Source organism: Protopterus annectens, chromosome 2.part2 (assembly GCF_019279795.1).
Source record: "Protopterus annectens isolate FY-2018-M chromosome 2.part2, PAN1.0, whole genome shotgun sequence".
NCBI lineage: Eukaryota > Metazoa > Chordata > Ceratodontiformes > Protopteridae > Protopterus > Protopterus annectens.
In genome coordinates this window covers 68,426,230-68,453,471 of record NC_056730.1, presented here as the reverse complement: position 1 = coordinate 68,453,471, position 27,242 = coordinate 68,426,230, and the positions used below count along the sequence as shown (strand labels likewise).

Below are 27,242 nucleotides of genomic sequence, written 5' to 3'. Positions count from 1 at the left end.
TGTTCCAGGCTGCGTTCTGCAAGAGCTCAAAGATGAACTAACCCCTCACCTAAACACACTGTTTAAACTCAGCCTCTCCACAGGCTGTGTGCCCACAGAGTGGCGCACAGCAACAGTTATTGCACTCCACAAAGGTGGAGCCACAACAGACCCCGGGAACTATCCTGACTAACTTGGTCTGCAAAGCTATGGAGCGCATCATCATTGATCTCATTAACAGAGACATTGGAAACCTCCAAACACTGGACCCTACCCAGTTCAGCTTTGTTGAAGGCAGATCATGCCTCCTAAACCTGGAGGACTACTTAGAGACAGTTACCAAGACTATAGACTAGCGAAAGGTGGTCCACACAGCCTACCTAGACCTTGCAAAGGCCTTCGACACCATTCCCCACTCAGGTATTATAGACAAGCTCACCAGCCTGAACATAAACCTCTACGTCACGAGATGAGTTACCAACTGGCTCACGGACAGAACCCACATGGTAAAAGTTGCGGGAGCTAGGTCTGACTCTAAACCGGTTACAAGTGGCGTTCCCCAGGGCTCAGTCCTAGGACCCCTCCTGTTCGGCATATACTTCTCAGAAGTACAGGCAGGCACAGGAGGACTATGGCAGACCAGGTTTGCAGACTCTGCAAACTAGGGGCAATAATTGACTCTCTGGCACAGACATCCTCCAAAAGGGTCTCACTGAGACAGATACCTGGTGTCAAAACCATGGCCTCAAGCTAAATGCCAAAAAGTGCATAGTCATCCCCTTTGGAAAAAAAGTACCCACAAACTACCACATACGTGGTAGCCCCCTAACTATGGAATACATAATAAGGGATCTGGGGACCCAAGTAGATAGTAACCTCTCCTTTGATAATCACATTGCCAAAGTGGTTAGAAAATCCTTCTATGTGGCCCTCCTAATCACAAAATGGTTTGCATCCAAATCGAAAGAGGTCATTGGGCGCCTCTATGCATCACTCATCAGACCCATCATAGAGTACAATGCCCCATTTGGGATGTAACTTACAAGACACCTGCAACAACTGGAGAGACCACAGAAGTACCCCACCAAGAGGATCACTGGCCTCAAGCAGATGCCCTGTGCAGCTCGACTGAAGAAACTCTAGCTGTACTCTGTTGCATACCGCCTGCTCAGAGGTGATCTCTGAATGACATAATACAAGGCCATGTCCAACCCAGATCTGATGGACATGCTCCACCTAAAGAAAACCATATCCCCTCGAGCCACACGCTCCAGGGATCTAAACCTCACCACAACAATAAATAGGATGTGCTGGAGGGATAGATTCCTGTCCCAGAGACTTCCCATGCTCTGGAACAAGATTCCAATCTACATTAGGCAGAGCTCCTTGCTATAACCCTCTTCAAGAGAAACCTTGACGAGTGGATGGGAAACAGAAAGTTTACCCCGGGGATCACTTCAATGGCACTGCTGGACAGAGGCACAGGGAACTAATCTAATGGGGCGGCGAAAGCCAACACATTCTGGCTAGGCTTATAAATGCCTTCGGGCAGAAAGCCTAGTACCTACCTATGAACCTATAGCTTTATGCCACTGCAACAGTGATCTAATGATGGACATAGTACAGTTGAGTAGTAAACTTACCATAGCAGTGAATGTTCAGATGGATCACTTAGCACAACTAACAGCCTTCCCCCACTTTGGTTTCCTCTCTATATTGCTCCGTCTCACCATTTTCCTTTTTATTAGCTTTGACTACTTGAGGTATTTTTCTAGAGCTGTAGGCTTTATCCTCCCTCCTCCTGCCTCCTTAGGGCAAAAAGCTCTGGTTGCCCATATGGTCTTTTATATTCTAGCATGCTCTTGTGCTTCAGCAGACTTGCACAAGAAAGGCAACCAAAAGCTTTGGTATATTGGCCAGATGTCTGATATCCTTAGCTGGGTATGTCCCATATGGCTTTGTACCACTGCAGCAGTGATCTGTTCAAACATCTACTGTTAAACAAGCAATAATGCCAGACAAGGTTTGTGTTATTGTGCAAGTATTGCCCACCCATGGGTGTTATAAGGCCTCTTGCCACAGACGAAGGGCCTCTACACTCCTGGAAGGCTGTTAATTATACATTAACACACACCCTGTTGGGCATTATTACTCTTAGAGAATGGGCTGTCTGTAAAATTGTTGTGTTTTACTTACTTTGTTTATTATTATATTTTTTATTAACGGTGTTGGAGGAAACATTTTATGTCTTAAATATAACACTTTAAAAAATAACCAGGTATTTATTTTTTGGCCCCTTACTCCTAAGCCATTTGGTTTGTTGGCAGTCATTGAAGATTGAAGTTACTAAATAATGACATACTTTTGAGTTTGACCTTTTATTTCATTCAGAAAATTCATGCAAATACAAATCCTTTACTTGAGCAGCTTTGTAATTTTATAAGTGCAATAATTAAACTCTGTTTCTATTTTAGTGCCTTTGTTCCCCATTTATTTTAGACTTCATCTAGATTTCTTCAGCTGAAAGGTCCAGAGGTATGCAAACCTGTTTACTGCTGCTGCTGCCAGTAGTCATCTCACTCACTTTCTCGCATGCACACCTCTGCTTCAGAAAATGCATGCTTACAGAAACTCTGTTGTACTCCCAACTTTCTAAGCTTATAAATACAATATTTAAAACCAGTCCCTATTTTCAATCCTTTGTTCCTCCGTTATTTGTGTCTCTGCCTCTCTACCCAGATTTCTTGTACAAAGAAGTTGAGAGATAAGGAAACCTTGCAACTGATGCTGCTGCCAGGGGAAAGTTTGATCACTCCTGACACACACACACACACACACACACACACACACACACACACACACACACACACACACACACACACACACTCCTGTTCTGCTTTCGTGCACACATTCACTCACACACGCAGACAACACCCATAACACACTTTTTTCCCCCGGTTTCATTTATTTATTACAATTGCTAAACAGAAAAAGCACTGATTAGCGAATGTAAAGTAATAGCTCAATCGATCTTTCACTCATACATGCACACAGTCTCTGTCTCTCTGACACGCTTTATTTAATTTTTTTTTTTTCTTTTTTCTTTTACACTGGCTAAACCGCTAAAATGCTGCTTAATGAGTGTAAAGTAATGGCGGCTGTTAGTTTTTTTTTTCTTTTCTCAGAGCTCCACGGTAGCTTGATATGCTGCCGTGAAGTGGCGGACTAGTTTTTCAGTGGTTATTACTTGTACATTAATACCCTGCTGGAGAACTTTTGTTCTCCAATCAGGGTGCTGATATACAGTTCACCCATTCTGTAAGCTGCATTAAACAACTATACTGTACTGTTTTTCTTCATGCATGTACTGGTTGTCATTTCTGAGAACAAAATCAGAAAGGCTGTTACCCAACCCAGAAGGCAATTTTTGTTATTCCACAGATACAAGCCAAAATGATTTTTTCCAGCCAAAAGGTGACTTGCATTTACTGTGCAAAGTTTTCTTTGAAGTAGAATTTAAATGTTCACTGTAGCATTGCCATGTTGATTCATGTTATATGGATCATGACAGCAAGCTTAAATATGGAAAACCACCAAACTTGTTAGTATAAGTTTAATGTGGTGAACATGACTGCACAACTTTGGCATATTTCAGACTTTTGACTTGCAACATATTTTCTTGGAGAACTGTTGCTTTTAACATCTGCCATTGTTTGAGCCATGCCAAAAAGAGTTTAAAATTCAAAGTGGGATCTGTGTTTATCTTGTGGAGTTGCTAATGGAGAAAGCTGAAAGGGGAAAAGCATAATGCATGTTTCTTCATTTTGCTTTTTACTTACAGTTAGACCACTAAACAAGTGCTTTGGAAATGATAATTTCCCATAGTTTCAAGAGCATGCAGCAAATAGTGGTGTAACATTTATCATGTGTCAGTAAAAAAAACTGTCCAAGTTTCCTGTCTAGCTAGCTAATTGTTCGCCTGTTTTTTTTTTTTTTTTTTTGGGGGCGGGGGGGGGGGGCAAGATAGTTCACAAGTTTTGTGTACAGCTAAATTCAGTGCTTGAAGAAACAAGCACTGAACAGAAAAGCAATGGGGGGGGGGGGTGGAGGAACCTGCTTTCTTAATCCACTGATATGTATAGCAGCATTTGCTGGAGGACCTGTTGTCCCACCTCTCAGAAAGACAGAAATTAACTTTCCTGGAGGTAGAAGGGGAATGGAAAGGGAAAGGGGAGTGAAATGGTGAATGAAATGAATGACTTGTATGCTGGCTTATCCATCATGGTGATGGGTTCTCTTTCTTAGCCCTGGGGCCCCAGTGGTTCTAGAGTGTATGAAATGGTATGGAGGAAGCAGAGAGAGGCAAATGCCGTCTACAGTAGAAATGTTGTTGGATGGTGGCTGGGTGGGGTGTGTTTGCCTTACAAACACAAGGTGCAGGGTTTGAGTCTCACAAGGGAAAATTGGCTAGGCTTAAAAATGGCTCCCAAGGGCAGTTAGCCTAGTACTAACCTATGAACCTATGTGTGCAGTGGTTGTACAATTGCAAAGACTGCCTTGCTGTCATTGTACACCATACCGGGGTGAAGATAAGAGCAGATGGAAGAGTATGAACCTTCCTTACTGTTGATGTAGTACCCGTGTCCTTTTCATCCTGCTGCAGAGAATAAGGGAGGAGGGACACTTTGGCATGAACAATGAGATGGTGGGGTGAAGAGGGTATCATTAAAGACAAGTGGGAAAAAATAATTAACTATTGGCACTTTGTGTAGGGCATCATATTGTTATGAACACTGTTACAGTGGCATGTTAAATGAGAAAACCATGTTTTACGGACACTACATTGACACTGAAACCAACCATATAAGACTAACTTGCAGTGTACAGATAATTCACAGTGTTATATAGTAGCATTCTTTTAGTGTCCTGTATTTGTTGAACTGTAGAAAGCTATCGACCAGTCGTGGACCATGTGGCTCACCTCGTCTGCCCTTTTTTGTTACTAGATTTGCTACTGGTTATGCTCTTCCTCTTCAAACCCACCCTGTTCCATATGAAGAGAGCATTATTCCAGCCCCATGTATTATTTCATTCACTCACAGTGTTTGTCTCTTCTGCATCTTCAGGAAGACTACCCTTTGTGTGAAGTAATACTTTGTGATATTTTCCTAGGCTTTTATCCATGGCTGCCCTTTGTGTGAAGTAACACTTTGTGATGTTGTTCCAGGCTTTACCCATGGCTACCATTAGTGTGAAGTAACACTTTGTGATAATGAACCAGATCTTACCCATCTTTAATCTTCAGATTTTATTCTTGTTTTCATATGTTTGTTTGAAATGTTACCAGTCTGTATTCTGGATTTCTCTGAAATACTTGTACTTTACCCCCTACTTCTTTTTAAGACTGTGATTATTAAGTCCTCTTAGTCTTTACACAGACCAGGCATTATTTGTGTTGTCTACCTCTCAACTGCTTCTGTCATGTTACACTAATAATGAATACACAACAGCACACAGTAATGTAGATTAATTCGGGCCCTTAAAGAGGGAGAGTATCATCTCATTTCTTTCTAATGATTCTTCCTGCACATCCTTTGCTGCTTTCTCACACTGCTTGTGCACCTGTTGCTCATCTGATTTGACTACCGTCAGGTCTCTGTCTTCCTTTGTTGCTGCTTCCCCCACAGCCACTACTGTGTATGCTTTTCCTGGATTTCTGCTTGATTAATGCATTATTTTGAATCCAACCCCGCTGAATTTAAAGCTGCACTGTTTTTTTCCATTTCTCCAAGCTTACCAAGTCACTTGTCAGTTTGTTTTTATCCCCTCTTCCCAACAAGTCTTAGCCTGATTGCTTCTCTGCTTGCACTCCTTTGAAGCATTCATTCTGTGGAACTGGAAGCCAGGCATCGTGTTGGTAGGTGTGAACCCTACAGGTCCATTCGCTCATTCCCAGGAATACCAGTGAGTCCATCTGCTGTGCATCAAGAGTCCGATTGTGGAAGCAGGCCTGAGTTTTGGTCCTGCGGAACAGCCTGCCCTCTCCAGGGATCATCACCTTTCTCTTGTGGTAGCTCTTTTGAGCTCCTCTTTATGGTGCCTTATGAGGGACAGTGTACCTTCACATACAGACTTCCCTTTGGCTTACTCTACAACTGTACTGCGCAGTATGGGCTCACTGGGGTGGAGTTTCAGTGGATCCAACACCCAGAGCTTCTGCCAGTTGTCACCCATGTGGTGAGTCAGAGCCACCTCCCTTCCATCAGGTTGGATGAGCTGGTAGTCCCCCCCTATTCCTCCCTCACAGGCTTCTACAGATGCCCAAGCTCATTCAAACTCAAGTCACATTCGGTGTACTGCGGGCTTTGTCTGTCCACTCCACAAAAATGGCCAAGTCAATTGCAGTGTCACTATCATTGTTCAAGGCATGGCCATAGGCATGACGAATGGTTTGTCTTGTTACTCTCCAAAGGTATGCATTAAGAAAATTTGAAGAGAGTACTGGATCTCAAAACGGCACTGTCAATTGCATTTCTGTTTGGAAACAGCAATTTCTTACAATCTCCATTTTGTTCTGGGAAGCACATGTTCTTATCCGAAATGCTGTACCATTGGTTACAGATTTGATGACGTATTTGACTTCTGTCAGCTCAGACATCCAATAAGTGTACAGAGAATTCATGGTGAATGCTCCTGTTTTAACTTTGAAACCATGGGTGTATAAGACTGTACAGAATGAGGCAAGTCTGTACCTGCTAGGTGGCAGTTCAGATGCCACCAGTTTGATGTTCTTCGTGTTTCACTGTTGCAGTCACCACATTTGGGTTATCCCTGCCAGGGTAGCCCTCGGCCAGCCCAAATGCTAGAGACTTACTATTTCTGCATCAGTTGCTGTTGTTTGCTGTCAGTAGTATAAAGTAAGGCAGCCAACGCCATTACATCAGTCTTTCTTGATGTGGAGCCCGAAGCAGAAGCAGTTAGCACGAGTGCCAGTCGGCCACTACCCGAGTTTCATCTACCGAATTGAAGTTGAAGTCTTCTAAAGCTAAGTACCCCGTTGGGGATCCTTTTTTTTTTTTTGCACTAACCAATGTCAGAAAAAGTTAAGAATTGTCTTGCCTGTGGAAAACAAATACCACACCGAGACTTCCACTCTTACTGCGTCACTTGTTCAGGCCCAGACCACGACGTTCCTCATTGTCGCTTCTGTGCTTTGTTCAACGCCAGAACTGTCCAGCATCAGGCCCTTTTTGTAGCCAGATATTTTGGCTTACAGTCCTCGAATTCTGATATGGCTTCGTTAAGCCATCTGACAACAGATCTTCCAAAAAAAGTAAAGCTAAAGACAGAGGCAGACCGCACAGGTCCAAACCTACCGATGATGCTTCCGTTAAGCTAGTTGTCAGTACTCTGGTCCTCAGTAAGGCGCTTTCGCAGCCCCTGATGCCTGCTTCTCTTGATTCGCAGGTGGGTCTATATCACATAGTCGAATTGCAATAAGTTTGAATACGAAAATGTCAAACTCGGAAGTTCGAAATGCAATAACTTGGAACACTCAGAACAGCAATTTTTTTCCCAGGCAAAAAAAAATCGCTGTTCCAGTACAAAACCAAAAAACACACGTACACTATAAAATGTTCCTAATGTGGGGGCCTTCACCCTCCACCCCACCCCACCCCCCTACATAAATATACCAGCTCCGAGATTCCACCACAGTGGAGGAAATAGCAAAGCAGTGGAAACGACCCACTGACTTTTTTCCCTGGGAAAAAAATTTGGTGTATCGCGGCTTCACTATTTTGACATTTCGAACTTCCCAGTTCGACATTTTCGTATTCAAACTTATTGCAGTTAGACTATGTGATATAGCCCCTTCGCAGGCCGCTACCAAGACCCTTTTGGAGTCCGGTATGCAGCAAAAGTCTTCTTCGACTAAGGATCCTACGGGCATCTCAACCTTGGATGGGTCCAGAGCCACTGAGCAGGCACCAGCTTCCGAGGAAGTCTTTTGCATTACCGAATCTCTACACAAACTGATGTCTTCTTTCACGACTACTGTTCTTTCTAAAACTACTGAGTTTCGTAGGCCCAGGGTATGAACCACACCCAAGAAATCGATGGCCAACTCTCAGGCGCCTGCTACCTTGCCGCAGTCTTAAATGCTTAAAATGGCAGAAGACCTCATCATGCTGATCAGGGGACGCCAAGCTACCCCTTCCAAAGGGAAAAGAGATCTGTCCCTTATAGTTTTGTCTGAACAAGAGTCCAATGAATCTGATGCATCTGAATATGAAAACTTGCAACCCCTCTCCACTTATGAGGATTCTGATGTAGAGGATTCCATTTCTTCAGCCTTTTCCCCAGAGGATTTTTTTTCTTTGGGGAAACCCTGCATACCTTAAGGGAGCATTTCCAATGGGAGAGTCAGGACTACCCTCAGTCTAAAAAGGAGACTCAGGGAATTCCTGAATCTTCCACAACACAGACCTTTGACCCCCCCCCCCCCAGTCCTGGATGTTGTGGAGGATGTTTTCTTCTAATATAGCTTGACTCCTGATGCCCTTCCTCCTGCTCCCAGAAAAACAGACAGGTACTATAGAGTTCCTGACTTCCACAAATACCTTTTTAAAAATCTTACAGCTGACCCTGAGGTTATTTCTCAAGGCCCAAAATGAATTAAAGCAACCTCTACTAAGAATCCCCATCAGACAGGGATTCCTGAGCTTTGGACAGATGGGGTAAGAAAGTATACACCTCAGCTACTCTTGCTATCAGGGCAGTAAATTGTCAGTTCCATATGCTGAAATTTCAGCAACCTACCTTGGAACTCCTTAAACAAAAATGTCTTCCTTTCCTACTTGGGCAGAATCTAAAGATTTACAAGAGTTAATGCATTCTGCAAGTCAAGTAATTAAACACACCTTGCACTGTGGTTTTGACTTCCTAGAAGCTTCTTGCAGGGCAGCAGTCACTGGATCTGTCATTAGAAGGCATACATGGCTTAAGGAACAGCTCCTGCCAGATCATGTCAAATCTAGATTATTGGGTGTCCCCTTGCACAAAGATAACTTATTTGGCACTAAGGTAGAAGAGGTCTTAAAAAAGATGGAAGAAAAGCAAAATCTGTGCAAACAGTTAAGGATTTCTTGCGGGTCCAGTCCCTTAGGTTTAGCAGGCATTGTCCCTCCAAACATTGGTCCTTTCGTGCTCCCAGTAAACTGGCCCAGCCTAGGCCCCGTGGAAGCAGACCCCTCAGACAGCAGTCCCGGGGAATGCAGAGATCTAAGCAGTGCAATACCTCCACTTCAAAACCAGGGAGTTCTAAGCCACCCCCTTATGGTAAAAACTCACAATGACTCATCTCCTCTACCCCCTCCCTCTCCCACCTTCATTTACACCTAGGAGGAAAACTCTCCTTTCACTCCAGCAACTGGGCCACCATTACCAAGGACCACTGGGTTCTGAACATTGTGTCTCAGGGATATAAATTCTCCTTTCACACCCTTCCATCCCCAAAAGGGGTTCCCCAGATCTACAACCAAATCAGTGGGCAGAGGCTCAAAAATAATCCTTTCCCTGCTCTCTATGAGGGCAGTAGAGCATGTTCCTGCAGAACAGATAGGTCAAGGTTTCTACTCCAGACTTTTTCTGGTGCCCAGAAAAGAGGGCACCTGATGCTCCATCCTCGATCTATCCATTCTCAACACCTTCCTGGTGATCCCAAAGTTCAAAATGTTCACCCTCCAGCAGCTGCTACCCATGCTCTCCAATCTTGCAGGAAATATATTCGCTCCAGGGCAGGATCTCAACACTTTCAGTTCTCTGTGCTTCCCTTTGGCTTATCTACTGCTCCCAGAATTTTCATAAAATGTCTGGCCCTGTCATTGCCTTTTGAAGACAAAGAAATATTCAGATTTACCCATACCTAGATGACTGCCTTATTCAGGCAGACAGCCAGGAGAAGCTGCTGAAGCACCTGGCCTTTGTAAAGACCCTGCTAACCTCCCTAGAGTACACAATCAATGAAAAGAAGTCCAAACAGGTGCCCACCCAAAGGATAATCTTCCTGGGAGCAAGTCTGGACACAGCTTCCCAGATGGCATACCTTACTCCAAAGAAACAAATTTTCCTGACAGCCTACTTCTCTCAACTAGCCACCAGGCCCCAGCTAACTGCAAGGAAGATCCTGCAAGCTCTGGGGTTCATGGCATCTTGCATACCACTCATTCCATATGCCAGACTGCATATGAAAAACTTCAGTGGTACCTAAAGAGCCTTTGGTGTCTCAAGACCTGGAAACTCTTCTACCTATAATTCCTTGCCTCAGAAAAGATTTTCTTTGGTGGGCAACAGCATGCTCCCACAACAAGGGAATGCCTTTCTCCCCACCACCCAGACTCTCACCACAGACTCATCAGATTACGCTTGGGGTGCACACCTGGATGGCAGGTACATACAGGGCCAATGGGGCCCACAGCAAATCCCTCTGCATATCACTCAAAAAGAGATGATGGCTGTGCAGCACACCTTGATAACTTTGAAGCCCCTTTTCTCTCCAGCGGCTCTCCTAATCAAACAGACAACACCACTGTGATGTGGTACATCAACAAGCAGGGAGGGACTCACTCCTACCCTCTATGCAGGCTGGCCATGAGACTTTGGCACACAGCCTCTGCCATGCAACTACACCTGTTAGCATAATTCCTACCAGGCTTTCTCAATTTTCTGGCAGACCAATTAAGCAAAAATCTTCTGGACCCACATGAGTGGCAACTCAATAGAAGTACCTTCACCGTAATGACTCAGAAATGGGGAACACCGAAGGTCGACCTCTTTGTCTCCCACACCAACCCATCAGCTCAGTAAATTCTGCATCAGGGAGCATCACTGAATGGCTTGGAAAGTGGATGCCCTGTCCTTCCCCTGGGTCAGTCTGTCATTCTATGCTTTTCCTCCCCTACCTCATCCTCAGGGCACTGCTCAGAATAAGGGAGGAAAAACCAAGGACCATTCCTGTGGCCCCGCCAGCACTGGTACCTCTCACTGCGCAGCCTGTTGCTACCCCCATGGCATCTTCCTCAGGTTCCAAACCTCCTGACCCAGAGGGAAGGGGAGTTCTTGCATCCCCAATTGCAGGCACTCATTTTGGCAGCTTGGCTTATTCTCTAACCCCGAGCCAATCTGCCAACCTCAATAAGCAGGTTCTGGATCTTATCTGTGATAGGCCAGATGTCCTAGCACCAGAAAGTCTTATGCTGATAAATGGAAAATGTTCTGCACCTGGATCCAGGCTAAGGGAGCCAGTACGGCACAGCCTTCCCTCCCTTTCATCCTGGATTACTTAGCTGACCTACTACACAGTGACCTCTCTTTCTCTTCTATAAAAATTCATGTCTCTGCTATTTCTGCTCATTTTCCCACCGAGCAGACCCTTTTTCTCACACCCTTTGATCAAACAGTTCCTAAGAGAGGCTAGCAACTTCAGGCCACCCAGAAGGGCACCAACACCAGCTTGGAACCTTAATTTTGTATTGGAAAAGGTCACCCTGCCTCCTTTCGAACCATCTTCTTCTGCAGAGCTAAAATTTCTCTCCTGGAAGACAGCATTCCTTCTGACCATTACTTCAGCCAGGAGAGTCTGTGAGCTGCAAGCACTCATGGCTGTGGAACCCTTCATCATCTTACATGCAGACAGGGTGTCCCTCAGAACTAACCCATCCTTCATGCCCAGGGTGGTGTCCAGTGTGGCTCTCAGCCAATCCATTCATTTGCCTACCTTTTTTCCTAATCCCCAGAACAAGGGACAAAGGAGTCTTCACTCTCTAGATGTGCACAGACAGCTCAGATTCTATCTAGACAGGACTAAATCCTTCAGAAAGTCTGAACAATTGCTGGTTAACTTTGCTACAGGGGCAGAAGGCAAAGCCATCTTCAAACAAACCATTTGCAAATGGATAGCACACTGCATCCGTTTCTGCTACAAACAGCATGGAAAGCCTCCCCCCAAGGTGGTCAGGACACACTCCACCAGAGCAGCTTCCACCTCTCCGGCTTTCCTCAGAGGAGTCCCCACCAGGGACATCCTGGAGGCTGCCACCTGGACATGTGTTCACACTTTTATCAAGCATTACCACCTGCCTCTCTTCTCCAAATCCAGGGCAGGGTTTGCCTCTGCAGTCTTGCAGGGCATTTTAGCCAGCCCCTAGTTTCATCAACTACCTCCACCCCTTTTCCTCAGCTTTGAGAATCAACCCAAATATGATGACTGCAACAGTGAAACACGAAGAACATAGTACAGTTGTGTACACTTGCCATAAATGTAGATGTTCGAGTGTATTCACTGTTGCAGTCCTGGTTCCCCCTCTCCACCCCCCTTTTCTTCTCTTTCAAGGGACATATTGGTATTTATTTTCCACTGGTGGGGGTTTCTTCCACTAGACCCTGGCCTCCTACTTGGGGGCTCCTGACAGTTTAGGCAAGAAAAACTGATGTAATGGCGTCGGCTGCCTTATTTTATACTACTGATGACCTGATGTCAGTCCTCAAGCGACAGCAACCGACGCAGAAATACTAAGTATCTGGTATTCGGGCCGGCCGAGGGCTACCCTGGCAGGGATAACCCAAATGTGTGATGACTGCAACAGTGAATACACTCGAACTATGGTAAGTGTACACAACTGTACTTTTTGGATATCCACAAAACAGACAGTGCCAGAATTACCCATTCTAAAGACTAAAGCATTACCTGTGATATGGAACCTGCTGGAAAGAGAGAGATATGCATCCCAGAGGCTACCCCTTCTCTGGAATAGGCTCCCCATCTATGTGAAGTAGAGTTCATCCCTAACCCAATTCAAGTGTAATTTGGACATTTGGTTCGGGGCAGGATATTAAAGCTGTGGTTTGGCACCTGTCTCTCTAATGGGCGCAGGTACTGCAAGTGGTTACTCTCCCAGCCCCCTACTTGTGAATGTTTCATCTTGCAAGCCTCTGCTTGCACTTATCAATGGTACCAGAACTGGTCAGAAATCTAGGATGCATCTTTAGGCTTAAAAAGGCCCTGTTGGTCATTGGCCTAGTACAAGCCAATGAAAGTACAGTTTTGTACCTACCATAAATGTAGATGTTCGAGGATTCCATTGCTGCAGTCCTTACTATTGGGTATAGTCCACCAGTCGGCCAATACCAGAGTATAAGCTGACGTCGGTCAGGCGCATTAGACTGACGCCAGGGTACTACGCGCATGACCGACGGCCATATCCTCAGTCTTTTCTTGCCCCAGATGTCAGAAGACCCTAAAAAGACAAGTCCCAAAATACCTGCACCAAAAACATGTACAATATATACAAGAATATATACAAAAATATAAGCATGTAAACTCACCTACACAACCACCCCTAAACACAGAGGGAAGGAGGGAGAATTGGACTGCAGCAATGGAATCTCGAACATCTACATTTATGGTAGGTACAAAACTGTACTATGTTCTTCGCTTTCCATTGCTGCAGTCCTTACTATTGGGTAGAATCCCAAAGCAGAGGTAAGGAGGCTGGCAAATCATAAAGAAGTAGGAGCTGACAACATGCCTTGCAAAACAGCTGTGGCAAAACCAGCCCTAGACTTAGAGTAGATAGGAAGGTGATAATGCTTAGAGAAAGTATGCACTGAACTCCAAGTAGCTGCTTCCAAAATATCCTTAGTTGCCACCCCTTAGAAATGCTGTTGAAGTGGCAGTAGCCCTAGTGGAATGAGGCCTAATCCCAGCTGGAATCTCCTTGCCATGATGGGAATAACAAAATGCAATGCAAAAGCCAATCCACCTAGAAATAGTTTGTTTTGACACAGGCTTGCCCTGTGAACTCAAAGCAAAAGAAACAAACAACTGCTGAGACTGCCTAAAATCCTTAGTCCTGCTTAAATAATAACGCAATTGCCTGTGTACATCTAAAGTGTGCAAAATCTTTTCCCCTTTATTTTGAGGGTCTGCATAAAACGTAGGCAAATGAATAGTTTGGTTTAAAGCCACACTAGAAACCACCTTAGGCATAAAGGAAGGATTAGTGCGTAATGATACCCTATCCTTATGGAAAATCAAAAGGGCTCTACTGCCATAAGGGCCTGCAACTCAGACACCCTTCTTGCAGAAGTAATAGCCAACAGAAAAGCAGTCTTCCATGACAAGTATTTCAATTCAGCAGTAGCTGCAGGCTCAAAAGGTTGTAGAGTAAGTTTTTCCAACACAAAATTGAGATCCCAAGCAGGAGTAGGAGCTCGGGTCTTATATTCTTGCCCTCTAAGAAACTGCTTGAACAAAGGATGCAAACAAAGGTGGGTCACAATCATAGTGAGCTGAAATTGCTGCAGCATGAATCTTAATGGAAGAGAAGGACAAACCTTTGTCCAATAACTCAGTAAGATATTGAAGAGCCACACTCAAATTAGGCTCAGAAATCTCCAAATTCTTTGCTGTACTCCAAAATAAAAATCTCTTCCATTTTTCTACACTCTCCTTGTACTAGGTCTTCTAGCTTCCATAATCACATTTAAAACTTGTTGAGGAAGTTGAGACCTGCTGTGTTTCAACACAGAATATGCCAGGCTGTTAGATGAAGAGAGTGAAGCTTGACATTGAGCAGATGACCGTCCTTCTGAGATAACAGATGAGGAATCAGAGGTAAAGGCCATGGAGGCTTCTTACCAGACTCCGTAGTGGGTACCAGTGTTGCCGAGGCCAATCTGGAGCTATCAAAATCATCCTTGGCCTGTCTTGTCTGACCTTTAATAGTACCTTTGGAAGAAGAGGCAGAGGTGGAAAGGCATACACATGAAGGTTTTTCCAACTGAAAGACAGAGCATCCACTTTCCAAGCTGTGTGATGAAACCCCTTTGTGCAAAACTTTGGCAGCTGGTGGTTTAGTGGAGAAGCGAACAGATCTATGTCTGGAGTTCCCCATGACACTGTCAATTTCTGAAATACATGAAGATCCAGTTTCCACTCGTGGGGATCCATGATTTGTCTGCTTAACACATCTGCTAAGGAGATGTTCTTCGTCTTCCCTTGCTGCAGTCCTGACAATTGGGTATAGTCCGCGTCCCAGTCGGCCCGAATACCAGAGTATAAGGCTGACGCCGGGCATGGCGCCTTAGACTGACGCCAGTGCGCCAGGGTACTAATGCGCATGACCGGCGCCATTTCCTCAGTCTTTTTGCCGCATGGTCCGATGCAGAAGCAATTTTGCGAGTGCAGGTTGGCGTTCTGAGATTTTCAAACCGGAGTTTCAGACCAAATCAGAGTTGGCTAATAACCCGCTAGAACATTTTGGTTTTTTCTTGCCTCAGTATTTAACCGGATGTCAGAAAAAGTGAATAACTGTATTTCTTGTGGGAAGCAGATACCGCATAGAGATTATCATACATTGTGTATACCTTGTTTAGGGCCTGAGCACGACGTTGTTGGTTGCCGCTCTTGTGCTAGATTTAATAAGCGCACTATTAAGAGGAGGCTTGATTGTGCTAGGTTAGTGTTTGGGAAGCGTTGCAATTACAATATGCCGTCGGATGCTCCGCCTGCTTCATCTAAGAAGCGCAAGGAAAAACAGTGAAGTCTAGGGGTGAGGAACCGCAGTCCCGGACGCCGGTCCTTTAGAAGGCTCAGGGGAGCCAGAAGATTTGCCAGGAGTCTCTATGGAGTCTCAGGCAGATACTTTACTGTTACAGGATGTGCCCTCTCAGGAGGTAGGCCAGGCTGAGGGGGCTTCTCAGGTAACTGTTCTTCCCTCTCTTCCCAAGGTAGTTAGGGCTTCTCCTTCTGTTGCCAAAGCTTCTTTTAGAGGTAGGCCAAGTTCAGCTTCTGTGGGGGCTTCTCCTAGCATTTCGGGCTCTGTGCCTAGGAAACATATGCTTAAGATGGCAGAAGATTTGATTACTCTGATTAGAGGTTCTATGCCCCCACCTGATAAGAGGCCTAGGGTGGAACAGGAGTTTGATAGTTTTGAACAGTGTTCACAGGCTTCAGAGTCTTCTGTGGAAGACTTGCAAGAGTTTCCTACATATTCTGATTCTGATGTGGATGATTCCACTCCTTCAGCTTCTCCTCCTGAGGATTTTTCATTTTCAGAGACTCTTCACTCCATGAGGGAGCACTTTAAATGGGAAGGCCAAGATTACTCTGACTCCAGAAAAGGCTTAGGGAATTCTTGTTTTTGCCCCAGCATAGGCCCTTGGCTATTCCTCCTGTGTTGAATGTGGTGGAGGATGTTTTTGCAGAGGCTTCTCTGAACCCTGACTCCTTGCCTCCTGCTCCTGTTAAGCCTGATAGGTATTATAGGGTGCCCGAAGCTCATAAGTATTTGTTTAAGAGTCCCAGGGCGGACCCAGAAACTGTTTCTCAGGGGCCTAAAGGTGTTAAAGCTTCTGTGGTTAAAAATCCTGTACCCTCTGATAAAGAGGCAAGGGCTTTGGATAGGTGGGGTAAGAAAGTATATACTTCTTCCACTCTAGCCATGAGGGCGTTGAATTGTCAGTTTCATATGCTGAAATATCAGAATTATCTCCTTTCACAATTGAAATCTAAGGTGGATGCTTTGGCGGAAGGTATTGAGTGTAAAGAATTGCTGGATTTGGTTCATGTGTCTGAACAAGTGGGTAAGCATTCTTTGCAGTGTGGTTTTGATGCTGTTCAGGCCTCCTCGAGGGTGGCTGCTACTAGTTCTGTTCTTCGCAGACATGCCTGGTTGAAGGATCAGAATTTAGCTGAGCATGTTAAGACCAGGATTTTGGATGCTCCTTTACAGTCTGATGTGTTGTTTGGACCGCCTGTGGAAGCAGTTTTAAAGAAAATGGAGGACAAAGCTAAGTCTATGCAGACTGTTAAAGATTTTTGCAGGTGCAGCCTCCAAGTTTAGTAGAAATTGGCCTGCTAAGGGGTGGACATATCCTGCTTATGGTTCCCAGTCTAGGGGTAGGTCTAGGCGTGGTAGGGGCAGGGCTCAAGGTTCTTTAGGCCTAGATCAGACAGTTCACCTGCTCAGACTTCTGGTGAGGGCAGGGGTCAGTCCTTTCGTAGCAGAACCAATGACCTGCCTTTTCAGCTGCCAGTGGACTCTCGCCTGGCAGCTCCTTTGGGAGGAAGATTGTCTCTTTTCAAAGAAAATTGGGATTTAATCACTCAAGACAGATGGGTGCTGGATATCATTCATCACGGTTACAGATTTTATTTCCACACAATGCCCCTTTCAAAGGCATGCCAGATGTTCCTCCTCCACAAAGAAAAGAGGCTCACAAGCAAGTTTCTCAGTTACTACAGATAGGGGCCATTCAGCCAGTCCCTGTATCAGAAAGGGGCTTTGGATTTTATTCTCGCCTGTTCCTAGTACCAAAGAAGGGGAACACGTGGAGACCAATTTTGGATCTATCTATCCTCAACACTTATCTGGACATTCCCAAGTTCAAGATGTTGACGTTACAGCAACTGTTACCTCTGCTGGGCAAGGATCACTGGATGGTAACTTTGGATCTCAAGGAAGCTTACCTTCATGTGCCTATAAGGTTAAGTTGCAGAAAGTATCTGCGTTTCAACTGGAGATTTTCATTATCAGTTCTCTGCATTGCCCTTTGGCTTATCTACTGCCCAGAGTATTCACAAAGGTTCTGGCTCCAGTGATAGCTTACTTCAGGCTTCAAGGCATTCAAATCTATCCTTACTTGGACGACTGCCTGATTCTGGCTCAAGAAAAGGAACACCTTCTACAGCATCTAGAATATGTCATAGCAGTGCTAAGATGCCTAGGGTATTCTGTGAACGAAATAAAGTCCAGTCTAGTACCCTCTCAAGACATGTGCTTTCTGGGTGTGAGACTGAATACAGCAGCCCAGATGGCCTTTTTAACCCCGGACAAACAAAAGAGTCTGTCACTTTACTTCCATCAACTATCTCATCAGTCCGTGCTGACTGCAAGGACAGTCCTTCAAGCATTAGGGTTCATGGCATCTTGTATTCTGGTGCTTCCCAATGCCAAACTGCATATGAGGAAGCTGCAATGGTATCTCAAAAATGTATGGACACAGCACTGCCAAGATTTGGACACTGTCATTCAAATAATACCTTGCCTTCAAAAGGAATTCTTGTGGTGGGCTCAGGAATGTCACCTAAACAAGGGACTCTCTGTGACCCGGCCAGAGGCGAGTCAGATTTTAACGACAGATGCCTCGGACACTGCTTGGGGAGCTCATCTAAATGGAAAGTGGATACAAGACAAGTGGCCTGCCAGACTACAGCATCTACATATCAACATGAAGGAGATGTTAGCAGTCCAGTTTGCATTGATGGCGTTCAAGGAGTTACTTCTTCCAGGGCAGGTGTTGATTCTGACAGACAACACAACTGTCATGTGGTACATCAACAAGCAAGGGGGAACACATTCTTATCCTCTAGGTAGGCAAGCAATGATTTTATGGGAGACTGCGTTAAGCCTGCAACTGACTCTTCAGGCAAGGTTTCTGCCAGGAGCACAGAACTCCTAGCAGATGTATTAAGCAGACAAATCATGGATCCCCACGAGTGGAAACTGGATCTTCATGTATTTCAGAAATTGACAGTGTCCTGGGGAACTCCAGACATAGATCTGTTCGCTTCTCCACTAAACCACCAGCTGCCAAAGTATTGCACAAAGGGGTTTCATCACACAGCTTGGAAAGTGGATGCTCTGTCTTTCAGTTGGAAAAACCTTCATGTCTATGCCTTTCCACCTCTACCTCTTCTTCCAAAGGTATTACTAAAGGTCAGACAAGACAGGCCAAGGATGATTTTGATAGCTCCAGATTGGCCTCGCAACACTGGTACCCACTTCTAAGGAGTCTTGTAAAGAAGCCTCCATGGCCTTTACCTCTGATTCCTCATCTGTTATCTCAGAAGGACGGTCATCTGCTCAATGTCAAGCTTCAATCTCTTCATCTCACAGCTTGGCATATTCTCTGTTGAAGCAGTAGGTCTCAGCTTCCTCAACAAGTTTTAAATGTGATTATGGAAGCTAGAAGGCCTAGTACTAGGAGAGTGTACGCAGAAAAATGGAAGAGATTTTTATTTTGGAGTACAGCAAAGAATTTGGAGATTTCAGAGCCTAATTTGAGTGTGGCTCTTCAATATCTTACTGAATTATTGGACAAAGGTTTGTCCTTCTCTTCCATAAAGATTCATGCTGCAGCAATTTCAGCTCACTATGATTGTGACCCACCTTTGTTTTCGCATCCTTTGTTCAAGCAGTTTCTTAGAGGGGCAAAGAATATAAGACCCCCACGTAGAGCTCCTACTCCTGCTTGGGATCTCAATTTTGTGTTGGAAAAACTTACTCTACAACCTTTTGAGCCTGCAGCTACTGCTGGATTGAAATATTTGTCATGGAAGACTGCTTTTCTGTTGGCTATTACTTCTGCAAGAAGGGTGTCTGAGTTGCAGGCCCTTATGGCAGTAGAGCCCTATTTGATTTTCCATAAGGACAGGGTATCATTACGTACTAAACCTTCCTTTATCCCTAAGGTGGTTTCTAGTGTGGCTTTAAAGCAAACTATTCATTTGCCTACGTTTTTGCAGATCCTCAAAATAAAGGGGAAAAGATTTTGCACACTTTAGATGTACACAGGCAATTGCGTTATTATTTGAGCAGGACTAAAGATTTTAGGCAGTCTCAGCAGTTACTTGTTTCTTTTGCTTTGACTTCACAGGGCAAGCCTGTGTCAAAACAAACTATTTCTAGGTGGATTGGCTTTTGCATTGCATTTTGTTATTCCCATCATGGCAAAGAGGTTCCAGCTGGGATTAGGCCTCATTCCACTAGGGCTACTGCCACTTCAACAGCATTTCTAAGGGGTGGCAACTAAGGATATTCTGGAAGCAGCTACTTGGAGTTCAGTGCATACTTTCTCTAGGCATTATCACCTGCCTATATACTCTAAGACTAGAGCTGGTTTTGCCACAGCTGTTTTACAAGGCATGTTGTCAGCTCCTGCTACTTTATAATTTGCCAGCCTCCCTTACCTCTGCTTTGGGATTCTACCCAATTGTCAGGACTGCAGCAAGGGAAGACGAAGAACATAGTACAGTTTTGTACCTACCATAAATGTAGATGTTCGAGGATTCCCTTGCTGCAGTCCAATTTACCCTCCCTCCTTCCCCTCTGTGTTTCAGGGTGGTTGTGTAGGTGAGTTTACATGCTTATATTTTTTGTATATATTACTGTATATATTGTACATGTTTTTTGGTGCAGGTTGTTTTTGGGACTTGTCTTTTTGGGTCTTCTGACATCTGGGGCAAGAAAAGACTGAGGAAATGACGCCGGTCATGCGCATTAGTACCCTGACGTACTGACGTCAGTCTAAGGCGCCATGACCGACGTCAGCCTTATACTCTGGTATTCGGGCCGACTGGGACCCGGACTATACCCAATTGTCAGGACTGCAGCAAGGGAATCCTCGAACATCTACATTTATGGTAGGTACAAAACTGTACTTTCTGTGCTCCTGGCAGAAACCTTGCCTGAAGAGTTAGTTGCAAGCTTAGCGCAGTCTCCCATAAAATCATTGCTTGCCTGCATAGAGGATAAGAATGTGTTCCCCCTTGCTTGTTGATGTACCACATGACAGTTGTGTTGTCTGTTAGAATCAACACCTGCCCTGGAAGAAGTAACTCCTTGAAAGCCATTAATGCAAACTGGACTGCTAACATCTCCTTCATGTTGATATGTAGATGCTGTAGTCTGGCAGGCCACTTGTCTTGTATCCACTTTCCATTTAGATGAGCTCCCAAGCAATGTCCGAGGCATCTGTCGTTAAAATCTGACTTGCCTCTGGCCGGGTCACAGAGAGTCCCTTGTTTAGGTGACATTCCTGAGCCCACCACAAGAATTCTTTTTGAAGGCAAGGTATTATTTGAATGACAGTGTCCAAATCCTGGCAGTGCTGTGTCCATACATTTTTGAGATACCATTGTAGCTTCCTCATATGCAGTTTGGCATTGGGAAGCACCAGAATACAAGATGCCATGAACCCTAATGCTTGAAGGACTGTCCTTGCAGTCAGCACGGACTGATGAGATAGTTGATGGAAGTAAAGTGACAGACTCTTTTGTTTGTCCGGGGTTAAAAAGGCCATCTGGGCTGCTGTATTCAGTCTCACACCCAGAAAGCACATGTCTTGAGAGGGTACTAGACTGGACTTTATTTCGTTCACAGAATACCCTAGGCATCTTAGCACTGCTATAACATATTCCAGATGCTGTAGAAGGTCTTCCTTTTCTTGAGCCAGAATCAGGCAGTCGCCCAAGTAAGGATAGATTTGAATTCCTTCAAGCCTGAAGTAAGCTATCACTGGACCCAGAACCTTTGTGAATACTCTGGCAGTAGATAAGCCAAAGGGCAATGCAGAGAACTGATAATGAGAATTTCCAGCTCGAAACCGCAGATACTTCCTGCAACTTAGCCTTATAGGCACATGAAGGTAAGCTTCCTTGAGATCTAAAGTTACCATCCAGTGATCTTTGCCCAGCAGAGGTAAAAGCTGTTGTAACGTCAACATCTTGAACTTGGGAATGTCCAGAAAAGTGTTGAGGAGAGATAAATCCAAAATTGGTCTCCACGTGTTCCCCTTCTTTGGTACTAGGAACAGGCGAGAATGAAATCCTAGGCCCCTTTCTGATACAGGGACTGGCTGAATGGCCCCCATCTGGAGTAACTGAGAAACTTGCTTGTGAGCCTCCTTTCTTTGTGGAGGAGGAACGTCTGGCATGCCTTTGAAAGGGGCATTGTATGGAAATAAAATCTGTAACCGTGGTGAATGATATCCAACACCCATTTGTCTTGAGTAATTAAATCCCAATTTTCTTTGAAAAGAGACAGTCTTCCTCCCAAAGGAGCTGCCAGACGAGAATCTACTGGCAGCTGAAAAGACATGTCATTGGGTCTGTTTACGAAAGGACTGACCCCTGCCCTCACCAGAAGTCTGAGCAGGTGAACTCCCTGTTCTAGGCCTAAAAGAACCTTGAGCCCTGCCCCTACCACGTCTAGACCTACCCCTAGACTGGGAATCATAAGCAGGATATATCCACCCCTTAGCAGGCCAATTTCTACTAAACTTCGGTGGCTGCACCTGCAAAAAATCTTTAACAGTTTGCATAGACTTAGCTTTGTCCTCCATTTTCTTTAAAACTGCTTCCACAGGCGATCCAAACAACACATCAGACTGTAAAGGAGCATCCAAAATCCTTGTCTTAACATGCTCAGCTAAATTCTGATCCTTCAACCAGGCATGCCTGCGAAGAACAGAACTAGCAGCAGCCACCCTCGAGGAGGCCTGTACAGCATCAAAACCACATTGCAAAGAATGCTTACCCACTTGCTCAGACACATGAACCAAGTCCAGCAACTCTTTACACTCAATACCTTCCGCCAAAGCATCCACCTTAGATTTTAATTGTGAAAGGAGATAATTCTGATATTTTAGCATGTGAAACTGACAATTCAACGCCTCATGGCTAGAGTGGAAGAAGTATACACTTTCGTTTCCCACCTATCCAAGGCCCTTGCCTCTTTATCAGTGGGAACAGGATTTTTAACCACAGAAGCCTTAACACCTTTAGGCCCTTGAGAAATAGTTTCTGGGTCGCCCTAGGACTCTTAAACAAATACTTATGAGCTTCGGGCACCCTATAATACCTATCAGGCTTAACAGGAGCAGGAGGCAAAGAGTCAGGATTCAGGAAGCCTCTGCAAAACATCTTCCACCACATTCAACACAGGAGGAATAGCTAAGGGCCTATGCTGGGGTAAAACAAGAATTCCCTAAGCCTTTTCCTGGAATCAGAGTAATCCTGGCCTTCCCATTTAAAGTGCTCCTCATGGAATGCAGAGTCTCTGAAAATGAGAAATCCTCAGGAGGAGAAGCTGTAGGAGTGGAATCATCCACATCAGAATCAGAATAAGTAGGATACTCCTGCAAGTCTTCCAGAAGACTCTGAAGCCTCTGAACACTGTTCAAAACTATCAAACTCGGTTCCACCCTAGGCCTCTTATCAGGCGGCGGCATAGAACCTCTAATCATAGTAATCAAATCTTCTGCCATTTTAAGCATATGTTTCTTGGGTACAGAACCCAAATGCTAGGAGAAGCCCCACTGAAGCTGAACTAGGCCTACCTCTCAAAGAAGTTTTGGCAACAGAAGGAGAGGCTCTAACTACCTTGGGAAGAGAGGGAAGAACAGTTACCTGAGAAGCCCCCTCAGCCTGGCCTACCTCCTGAGAAGGCACATCCTGTAACAGTAAAGTTTCTGCCTGAGACTCCATGGAAACTCCTGGCAAAACCTCTGGCTCCACTGAGCCTTCTAAAGAACCGACGTCCGGGACTGCCGGTTCATCAACCCTAGGCTTCACTGTTTTGTCCTTGCGCTTCTTGGAAGCGGGCCGGAACATCCGGCGGCATTTTATAATTCAACGCTTCCCAAACACTAACCTGGCACAGTCTAACCTCCTCTTAATAGTGCGTTTGTTAAACCTAGCACAAGAGCGCAACCAACAACGCCGTGCTCAGGCCCTAAACAAGGTATACACGGTATGGTAATCCCTATGAGGTATCTGTTTCCCACAAGAAATACAGTTATTCACTTTTTCTGACATCCGTAAAATACTGAGGCAAGAAAAACCAAAATGTTCCCAACGGGTACTTAGCCAACTCTGTTTCGGTCTGAAACTCCGGTTTCGGAAATATTTCAGAACGCCAACCTGCACTCGCAAAACTGCTTCTGCATCGGACCATGCGGCAAAAAAGACTGAGGATATGACGTCGGTCATGCGCATTAGTACCCTGACGTACTGACGTCAGTCTAATGCGCCCTGACCGACGTCAGCCTTATACTCTGGTATTCGGGCCGACTGGACGCGGACTATACCCAATAGTAAGGACTGCAGCAATGGAAAACGAAGAACATCCTATGAAAACAAAAAAAATTTTTTAGTGGTAATTGAATTAGGACAAGAACAGCAACAACACTATACAGTACGAAAACAGAAGATGAGAAATACAGTTCAGTAACCAAAGTGTATCTTTTAGCCACAAATGTTGCTCTGCATTTAACTGCAAATAGGAAAAAAAAATTACTTGACAAAAAATGTATATTATTTCATGCAATCAGTCAGTCACAGTAATGCATTTCATGATGTTTGTGTGTGTTTGTGTTTGGAGTTTGTTTCTTTGCTCATGTACATGAGACTGTGTAGTTATAGTAATGCTTTACACATTCTTGAGTTTTCTGTTTCTCACTCAGTATCATCTTTTTCTTTCTTTTTTTTTTCAGACGTGATGGAGATCTCTTCTGAGAGCAGTGTGGCAGATAACAATGAAGGCCTGTACTGAAAGCAGCATACTGTTAGTGCAGACTGGAAGCTTATTTCTGTCGATTCTGTTTTATCTTTGAAAATGTCTTCATGATGCAAACAGAGAGTTGAGTCCTTGAATATTGTAATCCCATACACGGTCACCTGGTGCAGTTCATTATATAGTTTAATTTTATTTTAATATGCAGATTTTTTGAGGCAATAAAGTACCTGAGTAACCTAATGCAGGCATTACTAATTGTATTTTGTTTATATTCCCATTTTACACAAGGTTAATATTATGTTTATTAATTGTAATTTGGAGATTGTGTAACTTGTTATAATTTTTATATAAATTTGTTTTTATAGTGTAAAATGATTATGTAGGAATAAATCCAGAACCTCTGATATATTTTTTCTGGTGATGCTTAGTTGCTGTGTTTGTAGCAACAGAATATAAACAGTGGTCTATACGTTGAAGGGGAGAGATAATGAAATAACTACGAGCCTGCTGGTAAGGCCATATGTGTCAGTGCTGTTCCAAGGATTTGGGCTGCTTTACTTAATTTTAAGAAACTAATTGCTGTATTATTGAAAAAGGTGCAGAGCTCTTCTTGAAAATTGTTGTCTTTTTGTATTAATTGCAAGGGAAAACTATTGGATTTTACATAAAGTTGCTTGTGTTTGTTGGGTTTTCCCTTATCAAGAGCCCTCTTACTAGATATTTTTTTCTGTGACATCAAGCTTCCATGCTTAGTTTGCATATTAGTGATACCCCATGCTATATAAGAGATGTGTTTGCCTCATGATGCGCTGGTTTTATAGTTGCTTCTTACTTTGACATCTCTTTCTAGGCTACTTCAGTTGGCATTTGCAATCTTTCAAATGAGTTGTGCTCATTGTTTTCCTATATTCGTCATTTTCTCCTAAATCCACCATTTGTGCCCAGACTGGATGGAGAATGTCTGTCTTTTGTTGAGATTGATTGGTGGGCTTTCCCCATTTGATAAAACAGGGTCCAGAGAGGAAGGAGGTAAGGAAGCTTCCCATCTTGCTTGGGCTGTTTCCCACATTTTCGGAATCCTTGCTTGAGGTAATCCCCTCTACTTCAGTCACACTTCCTGTCACTGGGAAACGAGTCATTCCTGCAACACTAACTTTTGTGCTTGAATCTGATGGCAGTATGTACTGCCTTCTTATTTAGACTGTCTAGTTTCTGTATCTCACCTAGAGTTGACCTTTAATGCCCAAAGGTTTCCCTTTAAACTTGGGCTTAGTGGGCTTTCTCTGCTGTTTTTGTCCTACACTGGCTTGCTGAAAGGGTGTTGGAGATCTACTTTTCTAGGCAGATATTGATATTTGCACCAAGTTAACTGTAGACCTCTGAAACACTGTGTATGTAGTGTTTGGCCCCCTTGTTGCTGGAGTCTTTCATCCTCCTTTTTCTGAGTGTTTCCCATCTGCCACTTTAGTATTATGTGCATGATGGGAGCAGGTTTGCTACTTTTGGTGTTAGTTGAGTAGGATTTTTTTCAGCCTATTGCAAGCCTAGATGTCCCTGGTTTTGATTTGGAGTGGGAAGCCCCATCTCAACTGGGGGACACCTTGTGGTAGGTAACATCTTCCTTGGATTTCTTCTTTTTCATATCTTTCAAGTAAGTCTTGTCTTTCTGGGGTATGAGGGATTTGTAATTTATTTCTCGCCCTTTGGGGTCTGCTGTTATGGAAGCTTTTGTTTCAGCCTGGAAATGCCAGATTCTGGGCTGTATGTCCTTGTGTGCATGCCTTTGTTGGAAGCCTACTATATTTTAAGCCCCAAATAGTTTTCTTTTTAGTCTCCCACGGGCTGACATTTTTCTGTAATTTCCACAGCACTCTGCGTGGAGCTTATGGTCAGCCTGATAAGTGCTTGCTTTTTTTTTATTAAATCCCATCTGTTCTTAGGCCTTTCCAATTGCCTCCCCGAACCATTGCTTCCTTTCCTTTGATGGGAGCAAAGTACCCCTAGCCCTGGTGAGAGCCAATTGGCCCATTCTTTTAACGGCTAGAGGGCCACATCAGTCTAGTCTGCTGAGAGGCTTGAGCCAGATGTTCGGTGCAGGCCAGTCTGCCAGACTCAAGTCCCCTTCTAACTCTGTGCTCCATAGGTGCTGCCTCCTTCAGAGAAGAATGCGTCTCCTCAGACAGCTTTCTCCTGGCTTAGTCTACACACCCAGCACGTAATGGCGTCGGCTGCATGTTTTATACCCCTGACGTCATGGAAGAAGGGACAGCAACCGACACAGGACCCAAGACTTTGTTAATCAGGCCGACTGAGGGCAACCTGCCAGCAGATTACCCAAATGTAATGACTGCAACAGTGAATACACTTGAACATCTACATTTATGGTAAGTGTACACAACTGTACTTTCTACTGCTATGTGTCACCCAGATGGTGAAGTAGACCCCATGACGGACAAGATGGCAATGGCCACATACTCCTATCATCCCTTGTAGGACCCTTAATGCTAACAGAACACAGGTTGCCTGTGAAACAGTCAGGACTTTATCCCTGCATATCGGGGAGGCAGTCAGGTCCTTTCTTTTTAAGTATTGAATCCAGTGTCTTAGGCTTGGTCAGGAGAATTTTTTGCTTTGCCTCTCTGAGGTTTGGTTTTTGCCTTTAATTATTTTGTGCTCTTTCTCAAATTCCTGTCCACTTTGATAAATGAGAACTTAATCATGATTCTTTTGTTGTTTGGCTCAGTAGAGAGCAAGTTCTTGGAAAAGGGGATTTTGACTTGGCTTTTCATGTTAGTGAGATTCGTTTGGCTGATTGTGAGATGACACCGTCAGTGCTTTAGCTAGGATGACTACAGTGCATATATATATATATATATATATATATATATATATATATATATATAT

The 27,242-nt window shown here is 44.3% G+C and overlaps 1 protein-coding gene across 1 annotated transcript in view; it reads left to right on the top strand.

The window, feature by feature from the left end:
* SELENOT (selenoprotein T) overlaps positions 1–24,578 on the top strand; it is a 398,371-nt gene extending 373,793 nt beyond the window's left edge. The window contains exon 6 of the mRNA XM_044063750.1: positions 24,316–24,578. The gene's annotated coding sequence lies outside the window, so the exon portion shown is untranslated. The remainder of the gene's footprint in view (positions 1–24,315) is intronic.
* Positions 24,579–27,242: the final 2,664 nt, after the last annotated feature.